Raw genomic sequence first — 9,498 nt, 5'->3', positions numbered from 1 at the left:
ATTTTTAGAATACTTGCCAACATTTTGAATGAGACAGGGAACATTGTGCATGCATCCTAAACCTATTGTCAGTCTCAAATGGTAAAAAATTTATGAGGCAAACTTAAAAACTGGAGGTTTTAAAAAAAAATCTTGGGTTTCTTTTTATTTGTCTTCTGGATGTTGAAGCTTTAGGACACACTCAGGGCACTTCAAACTTTTATCTGCAGTTGTCAGAACTCTAAACTTAAGCTTGTTTAAAAAAACCCCCTGAGGTTCTCACGAAGTAGCATGATTCAGGATCTTGGAGTTTATGAATAACATCAAGCAGTGTGAGACCAGAAATGAGTCGTAATTGATAGTACTATTTTTTACATACTTAATCTGGTGTGCATGATTAGGTAGGTGATATATGGATGGAAACAATAGCGTACATGTGTCTAATTTGCTAACTTAGTGATGTGACTTTAGCAGCCAGTAAAATTTTGAAAACAAACTTTTAATACATGCTTACACGAAAACAGAAATTAAATATAAATCTGAGAAATTCTTTAAAAAAAAATTGATTGAATAAAAATACTTCTAATGGCAGCAATGTAATTATTTTATGACACCGTTTAAAAATCCAGAAAAAAATCACAATGGATACAATACTTAACCATACATATAACAGGAGACCAGGAAAATGATCTTTTATAGTTCCATTTTAATTGGAATAGAAGAGTCGCAATGTGGAATTTGGGGATGCAGTAGCTATAGTGGGGATAAGGACTTAACCCTCCCTGACCTCCCCCCCCCCAACTTTTAGTTTTTGGGATCCACAGAATTAGTCAAATCTAAGAAATATAGTGAAGAAAGAAGCAACAAGGTTTAGATATAGCATTGATGTCTCCTTCTTCCAGAGTTGTTCAATAAGGACCATAAATGCATACCCCTGGAAGGTAGTTCTTGGGTCTACAGGCAAACTACCTGATGGCTTCATAAACTGCAGTAGTGAATGTACCACTCCAGTCAAGGCCTAGATGTCTTACGTTGGGCACTCTCAGTTAGAGGACACTTTTGGAGACAAAGGCATATTTTCTTTTAAATGTATCTTTTATATGTATTTGTACAGTCCTCTTCACTCTGTTATTTAGGTGTACTAATAGGGTTTAGATTCCAATTCCAACAAATCAAGAGATAATGTGTCCCAATCTCTTCTTTACTTCAAAATGGTTCAGCTTTATAGTTGGCATGTATATAGGAGAGAGAGAATTTCCAGTTGTTGTTAAAATTGTATGTACCAACACTGGATCTTTGATAACCTACCTCTTACTGGTGGAAGGGAGGTTAGTTTTGATAAGGGGCATAGTGCTATTGCTGACCTGTAGAGGGCTCTATTATACCATATTTTGTATGAAAAAATACAGTAGATGGTGGAAGGGGGAAGGGAATTCACAAATAATGCTTTCAACGGTCTGGTTTTAGTCTGGTAAACAGACCAGGAATTGTGGGCAAAGTCCTTTTCCTCAGGCTTTGCACCAAGCATGAGATCAGATGACTCAGTCCGGACTCATTATTTTAATAGCCTACAGCTAGTTCACATAGCAGCAGGAGTCCACAAAAAAGGCATTTAATTGTTGAAACTCAAACTGGTACATTGTAACTGCAGATTATAGTATTCAGATTTAAGTGATTCAAGTAATTTATAAACCTTTTGCACAAGCAAACAAAGTTAAAATACTGATATTGTAATAAAAAGTAAATAACGCATACTTTTGTACATTAAGACCCAATTAAAGAGCATGATTTCATTTAACAAACTTAAAACAGGCAGGTGATATTTGCCAACATTACTACAGCTGTGTTTTACATTAGGAAATTAATTAAAATAGTCACTTATACTTTTTTCCACTTAGGAGTATTAGACCTTTCTGTATTACACCATATATTTTTCCTTCAGTCATTATGTGTTATGGTACATTTGTAATCTAACATAGCAGGCTACATCTTACTTTTGTTTTTGTTTTGTTGTGTTCTGTTTTTTTACTTAATGAAAAGCTTGCCTCATGCAATAATGCTGGGGAAGCAGATCAAACAGTGCTCAAGGAACTTCCTGCTGTCTGCCTGAAAGGCAGTACATTCAAACTTACTGAGATGTCCTCCTCATCATAGCAGGGTTTCACTTTTTTCACCAGAGCAATCCTGCTGAGGGGAAGGAGGGTGGCTGGGAAGGAAGCTATAGAATTGTTTGTCTTGGAACAAATTAAACTGGAAATTTACTGCATGAAACTGGGGTTTTACAACCTTTGTGTGTGCATTTGTAATCTATGCACATGCATTTTATTATATATGTATAGTAGATGCATAGAAAACATACATAAATAAGTCTGTGTATAGAAACATATAGATATATAGATGTAATGCAATATGAAAATGTATCTATATTAATCTAATTCAGTGTTGTATTTGGACTAATGGGACAACATTTTAAAACGCAAACAATTAATGGCCTAATTTTACATATCACCACTGAATAATGCCTCCCAAGAGACATCAGGAATTATTCTTTATTCTTGGGTACTTAGTTTTGTCTAAGCGACTAATATAATTATCACATAATGAACTGTTAATTATATTAGTCACTTGTTCCTCAAGAGGCAAATGAACTTTAAATAGTGCACAACAGTACAGATATGTGATTACTTTAATTTTTTCTGTAAAGCGCAGTAATTGAAAAAACTAAGCATCTAAGCAATACTTCCATAACACTATTTAACCTTTTCTTTACCCTTCTCCTTATTCCACGGTTCCCATTGCATGTTGCTGGCCTTTTATCAAAAGTGTATTGGCCACTGTGTTTGTGTGTGCCTGACTGCTGCAGAATCCCCCTAACTGTCAGCACAATTAATCGTCATTCCACTGAGGCTGGGTTATTAGTGTGTTACTGTTGTCTGAAGAAGCAAATCATTATGTCTGAGAATGTGGTTCATTAAGACTACGCCTTTTATATTTCTCATATTAAGATTGCTGCAACTTTTCCATTGTGAGTTTTCTACCACCCGGTTTCTAAATGTAGCGTTATAGATTAGTTTTCAAAAATGGACTTCCATGTAAATCCAAACACAGTTTTTTAGCTCGGGAAAGCATCTTTTGAAGATAATATCATTATTGGTTCAAGTAAGAGGCTTTTTTTTAAAATGGAAAGGAACAGGAAACAACTGTAAATTTAGGTTTTTACCACACAACATGTAAAAATAAATATCAATAAAGTAAACTAAACATTAAATTTTGAATGTATTTTAAATGATAGCAAAATAATCCAGGTCCTTGAGATATTTCATGTGAATGCCTACTGTGGATGTCTACTTTGCATGCGCTGCCATATCTTATTTGTTCATGTCGGTGTTTTGGATTATTTAAACTCTGTTATTAGTTTTATATCTCCATGCTGAACACTAGGCACTCTTGTGTGGTAATGATCAAAAATCTGCCCATTAATATGACTGTACAATTGTGCGACACTGTGTATCCTATAAAAGATTTGTTTGTTTGTGTCTGCTCTGCAGCTTGATATCACACATTCTTGAACTATAAATTTAATCAATGATGTATATTAAGACCTTTTTAATTTTTTTGCCTGATGGATCTGTCTTGATGTGCTGAGACTAGAAGTATACTAAAAACAACTTAGTATGTTCTGATTACAGAAGTATCTTGTTCCAGTAATGAAACATTTCAAACATCTTGCTGCCTATTTTTTGTACCAAATAGATCTTTAAAGTACATATTTAATTCAAATTAAATGCAACAACAAAAGCAGACCGTGTATATGAGTATCTGTCTATGTGTAGGACCTAGTGAAAAGAAAGCGTATAAAAAGTATTTGTAACAAATGGCATGATAAAAAAGTGGGGAAATGGAATCACTAAGAAAAAAACTATAATAAGCTTTAGGGTGAAGCAAATTTGAAAACAACACAACAATAGTCTGTTGGAATACAATTTATCCTGTGGCAGGAGTGAGACCAAAGCCAATGCACTACTTCAGTGCTTTCAAAAACCTATTTTGAAGGTTATACTTATGAGATGCAAAGCCTTTATTTTAATCCTCTGTCCATAGACGATTTTCATCCTCTCAGAGACGGTTCTTAATTTCTGCAAATAAAAACAGTGCAAATGCAATTTGGCAGAGGAAAGATGGAGGATGTTTAAGTGTACATTAAATTTTTATTTTGCTTTGCCACTGAGTTTTATATAAAACATATGTTAGAGTACAGCATGGAACAGTTACTAAATAAGTCAACAAAATATTTAAATGTAATAGATGATTAATTGACCAAAGTGAGGCATTAATGATAAAGCTAAAATGTTACTGCCTTTCTGTGTGGGATGATCAATATTCATTACAGCAGTTTCTTTATTGAAAAAAATAAAAATATGATTTTTAGTCTGTGTTGTGAATTATAAACGTAATGGTGTCTCAAAAATGCTTTACACACAAACAAATATTTCACTTGAAAAACTTTTATTAAAACCGTATGTTTCATATTATCCATTGCAATAAAGAATACATCTTTAAACTTTTTTGACCTTGTAATACTGTATAATATTACAGTATTCTTGTGTAATAACAAGAGTTTGAAATTAAATGTAACTATTCATAAAGCTATGTTCTAAGATTAATTAAGCAATAGTCCAAGAAGTATCTGTTGTTAGCAGCAGGCTATGACTGGTTTGTTAGTTAATGACCCAAAACAAAGCCAAGACTGATGAATACCCTAATGAGCCAGTTGCTTGCTGCAGGGAGGATGAATTCTGAGATGATGGTTGTTATATTAAACTGTATACAATGGTTTGTACAGCATATTTAATGCAGCATTTTCCCTACTCTGTTGTGAAGTTTTGCAACCGCCAGAATATTTCCTTTTGCTTTATTATGTAATAATCCATATGAAAATGGCTGTTACCAGTAATTAATAGCTGCTTTAATAACTAACTGCTAAAGAGGAAATAGAAGGCAGTTTGTTCTCTGGTAACACATGCATGAAAGGGTTGTCATAACTGTAAACTCGTAACAATTTTCTGTAACTGAAATAGTTGAATGTAGTACGGAAAAATGGCTATTTTCTGATTAATAGTGTACTCACAGAAATTCACTCATTAAACTGCCACCAACTAACTATTCAACTGAAATCGTAGTCTTAAGTGATAGCATATACTTCTGTTTGGAAGTATGGAATGCTGACATATTTTTAAAATGTGATTTTAAAATAGCACTAAAAATAATGTTCTGAGGATTTGGAAATTATCATAAATATCTTAGTTTTTAGAGTGCTAATTATATTTGCTCTTAAACAAAGACTGTTGTTTGACTACCTTAGGAGAATACTATGAAAAGCTCCTGAATAAAACCAAGATTCTCCATCTTTACATGAATGTTTTCCATCTGGCCCATATCTTTTTTTCTACCTGTATTTACAAAAAACTAAGGATGGGGATGCAGGACAAGGATTTAGTGTGTGACTTCAAATATGTGGTTTTTTATTTACTGATATTGTTCAATGTTTTTTAACCTGTTTACATTGACTAACATTGCCTGTAGGAAAAATAATTCCCTAATAAATTTGTTTTTCAATAATGATGTTAAAAGGCAACAGATTCAGTCACTATTAATATGAATCTGTAGACAACCAAACATACACACCTGCAATCATTAGAATCATTGCACATTCAGATAGATACATGCAAGTTATTATTGTGTGGGGGTGATCAAATTGCTATTTGCTGTTGTATTTATTTTAATTGTTACTCAATTTAAGTAAGTGAATCCATATGTACTTGGAACATCACTTCAAATAAATCCACTTGTATTTAAGAATGAATTCAAACATTTGGATGCTAGAAGCAGGCAATTTGCAAGCGTCTACTCTGATACTGTGTTGAGTATTTGGTGATTGCCTAAAGGCTAACAGTAGCATAGCAAGCTCTCTAAACCTGAATCAGTTTTCTAGGTTGGAATTCTGCAAGTGTTATTTCAGTTAATTTGGGCACTGTATTCAAGACTACTGTGCTGGAAGTACATAGTCTTAAAATGAGGTTGTGTCTTTTTTCACTTATTCATTTATAGTTTTCTAAAGCTACTGATGGGCACCATAAGGAGTCTGTAATGTGTCTGCCAATAATCAACTGTCAAAAGAGTGTGTGCACAATGTTCAGGATGCTGGGTTAAGGTGAGTTAGGCTATATTTGATTTCACTGTAATTATTTATGGGATGAATGCTAAAAATAAAAGAATTCCAGAAAAGAGAAAATATTGCTATAAAGACACCTCTAAGAATTTGTGTAGGTTAACTTTTTTTTTTTTTTATGGAGAGAGGTGGCCTTTTATTTAAGGACATCTTAAAATCAACAAATGCAATGTCAAAAATTGATCTGGCTTCCTATAACATACTCTATGATTTGTCATTAAAAACCCTACCAGGTATTTATTATTTAGCATTTAAATGGTGATGTCATTAAATTGATCTGAATAAACACTGCATTCCTTTTATATGGCTGGTTTCAAATTAATTTACACTTCTAGTTCAACCTTTGAGCACATAGCTCCTACAGTATAACTTCACATGAACTGAATGAGGTGAGCATCATGCTGAATGAGGGCAGCTGCAGAATTGAGCCTTTGGACAGCATTGGAAAGTCACAGTGAAAATATGCTCCACCTGCTCATCCCTCCTCTGTGTGCAGTGCATACCAAAAAACGTCCTGTAGCCACAGGTGGAACAGTGATGGGTGCACTTAGCAGAGCCCTCAGAAGAATGTCTGAGACTGAGAGCCTCTCAGCAACCAAAGTCCAATGGTAAAAAAAGCAGCTACATAACGTTTTCAACAAGCATAGAAGAGGAGGGGTTTGCAGAACATATTTTTCACGGCAGAGTTTCCAACATAGACAGGCCCCCAGCAGTTAGTTTATTACAGAAAAGCCCACTGTGAAAATTGGCTGGGTTTTAGGAATATACAGTATAGCAGGGCTTGGCAATCTTTTCAGGCTATTGAGGTGGGTCAGAGGTGGTCCAGCACATGGTAGGTAAAGCTAGGATCCAGCTGCCACAGTTGCTTTTCCCAGCAGCTGCACAGGGAAAGTGCCCACACCATTGCTCTTCCCCATGATGGCATAGGGGGAGTACAGGTTTCCCTTGCCAACTACGATTTTGCCAACCACGGTTTTGAGTATCCATGCTTAATATTCTATATACCATTTTGGCTACCACAGTATACAGTTTTGAGTAACCGTGGTTTTTCATGGCCACAGATCAGTCCTCCACCTGCCATTTTTCCCATTAGCCTTTTATCTTGCCAACCACAGTTTTGCCATCTGCGGGAACTTTCAGGAACTTAACCCCAGCAGCTGGCAAGGGAAACCTGTATCTGCAGCCAGTGCTTTTCCTGTGCAGCTGCTAGGAAAAGTGGTGGTGGCAGTGGCTGGGTCCTACTGTCTGCCCTGTATGCACCCTCTCACTTCTGACCCAAACTGGGTCAATCCATCTGCTGAAGCCCCATATCTACAGGTGAGATCAAATGGCTCCATAAGCTGGAGCCAGCCTGTGGATCACAGCCTGTGACTCCCAGGTGGCTGACCCCTACAACAGAGAATATTTGTTGCGGGGAGAGAGTTGCTTTTGGGTTTTGGTGGGTGTTCTGTTTTTGTTTTCTTTCCTTTCAGGTTTTTACGATTTCACAAAACCAAAAGATGTCCATGATTTGAATATACTAATGGTATACACTTACTCTATTTATCTAGTCTGGTGTGTAAAATGCCACGTAAACTCTTGTGGTTATGAACCCAAGTGTCTAAATCAGGGCATGTTTTCACAACTGCTAGATTTAGATTTACAATGTTACGTTAAAATTTTAATGCAAGATGGTTCAAAGCATATGTGAAGGAACATGGAATTTTAACAAGTTGCAAAATCACCCACACTCTACAAACAATAAGACATGGGAGAACTCAAAAATAGTTAATAAAGTAGTTGATGAGTTAATGTATGACAGAAAAATGATTTGGTATTAGTTACTCATATATACTTATCCTCTTAGTATTGCATAAACTACTCTGTGTTAAAATATTACTAAGAATAGTAAGATTTTTTTTGAGTCTCTTGTTGTTTTCTTTAAAAAGGCTTTCATCCTTCCCAGAATATAACGGAGTGCTCTGCCTAGTTCCTAGAAATTGTTTCATCAGACTTGTCCTTAATCCAATAATTGTTCAGCTTAAAGATTGATTTAACCACAGCGGAAAAAGAGAGAAACAAACCATGGTGTTTTATAGCAGAGTTGTGTAAATTTTTGACCGTAGATTTTTATGTTTAGGTCAGGGGTGGCCAAACTTATTTGACAGGTGGGCCACACAGTAATTTAACTGCATAATGAAAGGCGCCCATTAATTCTGCTGCCACTTTCCCATACATAGTAGAGCAAAGAACCGCTTATGTCTGCTTTGCCTTCATTCTTTCTTCCACCTGGGTCTAAAGTTTTTCTATAATCCCTTTATCATTTGTGCAGTATGAGAAAACAGAAATAGGGGATTGTGAAGTTGGCTTCCAAACTGGTGCAACTCATCTCTTTAGAAGTCTTGTTTGCTAATGGGATGACATTTTAGGGCTTGAAATGCTGTATCGGATACATCTCATAATTTGAAAACTGTAAGAAAGATCCAGGTTTAGGCTGGGGTTAGGGCAAGTTATATTTATTGGTTGGTCTATAGTTAGAATGTTTGCAGCATATGAGGTTTTATGGAAATTTGTAAAGGAAGGTGAGGTTTGTGAACCACTTTTTATAGCTTTGTTGTAGGTTCTTGTGAACTGCTGCTCTCTGGTCAGATTTAGAATTACATTTGTGCCACTGTATTCTGTCCTTGTAGTTCATCTGACGGCTCTTGTCAGTGATATCTAGGGTTGATGCAAAACAATAAGGCTTTTGTCAGAGTGTTAAGGAGGTCAGATAATTGTAGAGTTCTTCAAAGCCAGCTGCATGTTAAACATGGCAACTGAGCAGCATGCTCTCCTAGTATTGTATTGGTCAGAAATACACTGGGTTTCAGAGTTTCTGGAGCAGACCAAAGAGTGAAACAGCTCTGCTCTCTTATGGCAGAAGATGATAACTATAGTAGGGTAGGGATGCAGTAGCAACATCTTCTGTATCTACATATAGGACAGAGATAACATTTGGGACATTAAAGAGGTACAATGCTTACAATATTCAACTGTAGGAAGATGGTTGTTATAGACCCTTGACCCTTTATATAGAAGGATCTGAGGGCATGGATATGTATCTGATCCTCTTTGGATTGGACTCTTGTTCTAAAATGAACGGAAGTAGGCCTGGATGATGTTATTCATGGTATCACAAACAAAACTAGCTCCCAAAGTGACAATGGGGAGGCTACTTACCAAGAACAACCTCTCAATTTCTTTGAAATTCATTTTTATAACCTGCTTACTATACTAGGGCTCTGGCTGTGTGAGGCCATGGTGCTCCAGGC

At 35.8% G+C, this 9,498-nt stretch overlaps 1 protein-coding gene across 2 annotated transcripts in view; it reads left to right on the top strand.

The window, feature by feature from the left end:
* Positions 1-9,498, top strand: part of JAZF1 (JAZF zinc finger 1) — a 213,760-nt gene that overhangs the window by 127,201 nt on the left and 77,061 nt on the right. The window contains exon 1 of one of the 2 annotated variants that reach the window (XM_019508639.1): positions 6,095-6,190. The exons of the other annotated variant lie outside the window; for it this stretch is intronic. The gene's annotated coding sequence lies outside the window, so the exon portion shown is untranslated. Of the gene's footprint in view, positions 1-6,094; positions 6,191-9,498 lie in introns of those variants that run through there. 2 annotated transcript variants of the gene reach the window in all.

This window comes from Gavialis gangeticus, unplaced genomic scaffold (assembly GCF_001723915.1).
Source record: "Gavialis gangeticus isolate Ggan-Ray unplaced genomic scaffold, GavGan_comp1, whole genome shotgun sequence".
NCBI classification, from domain to species: Eukaryota; Metazoa; Chordata; order Crocodylia; family Gavialidae; genus Gavialis; species Gavialis gangeticus.
This window is presented reverse-complemented; position numbering and strand designations above follow the sequence as displayed.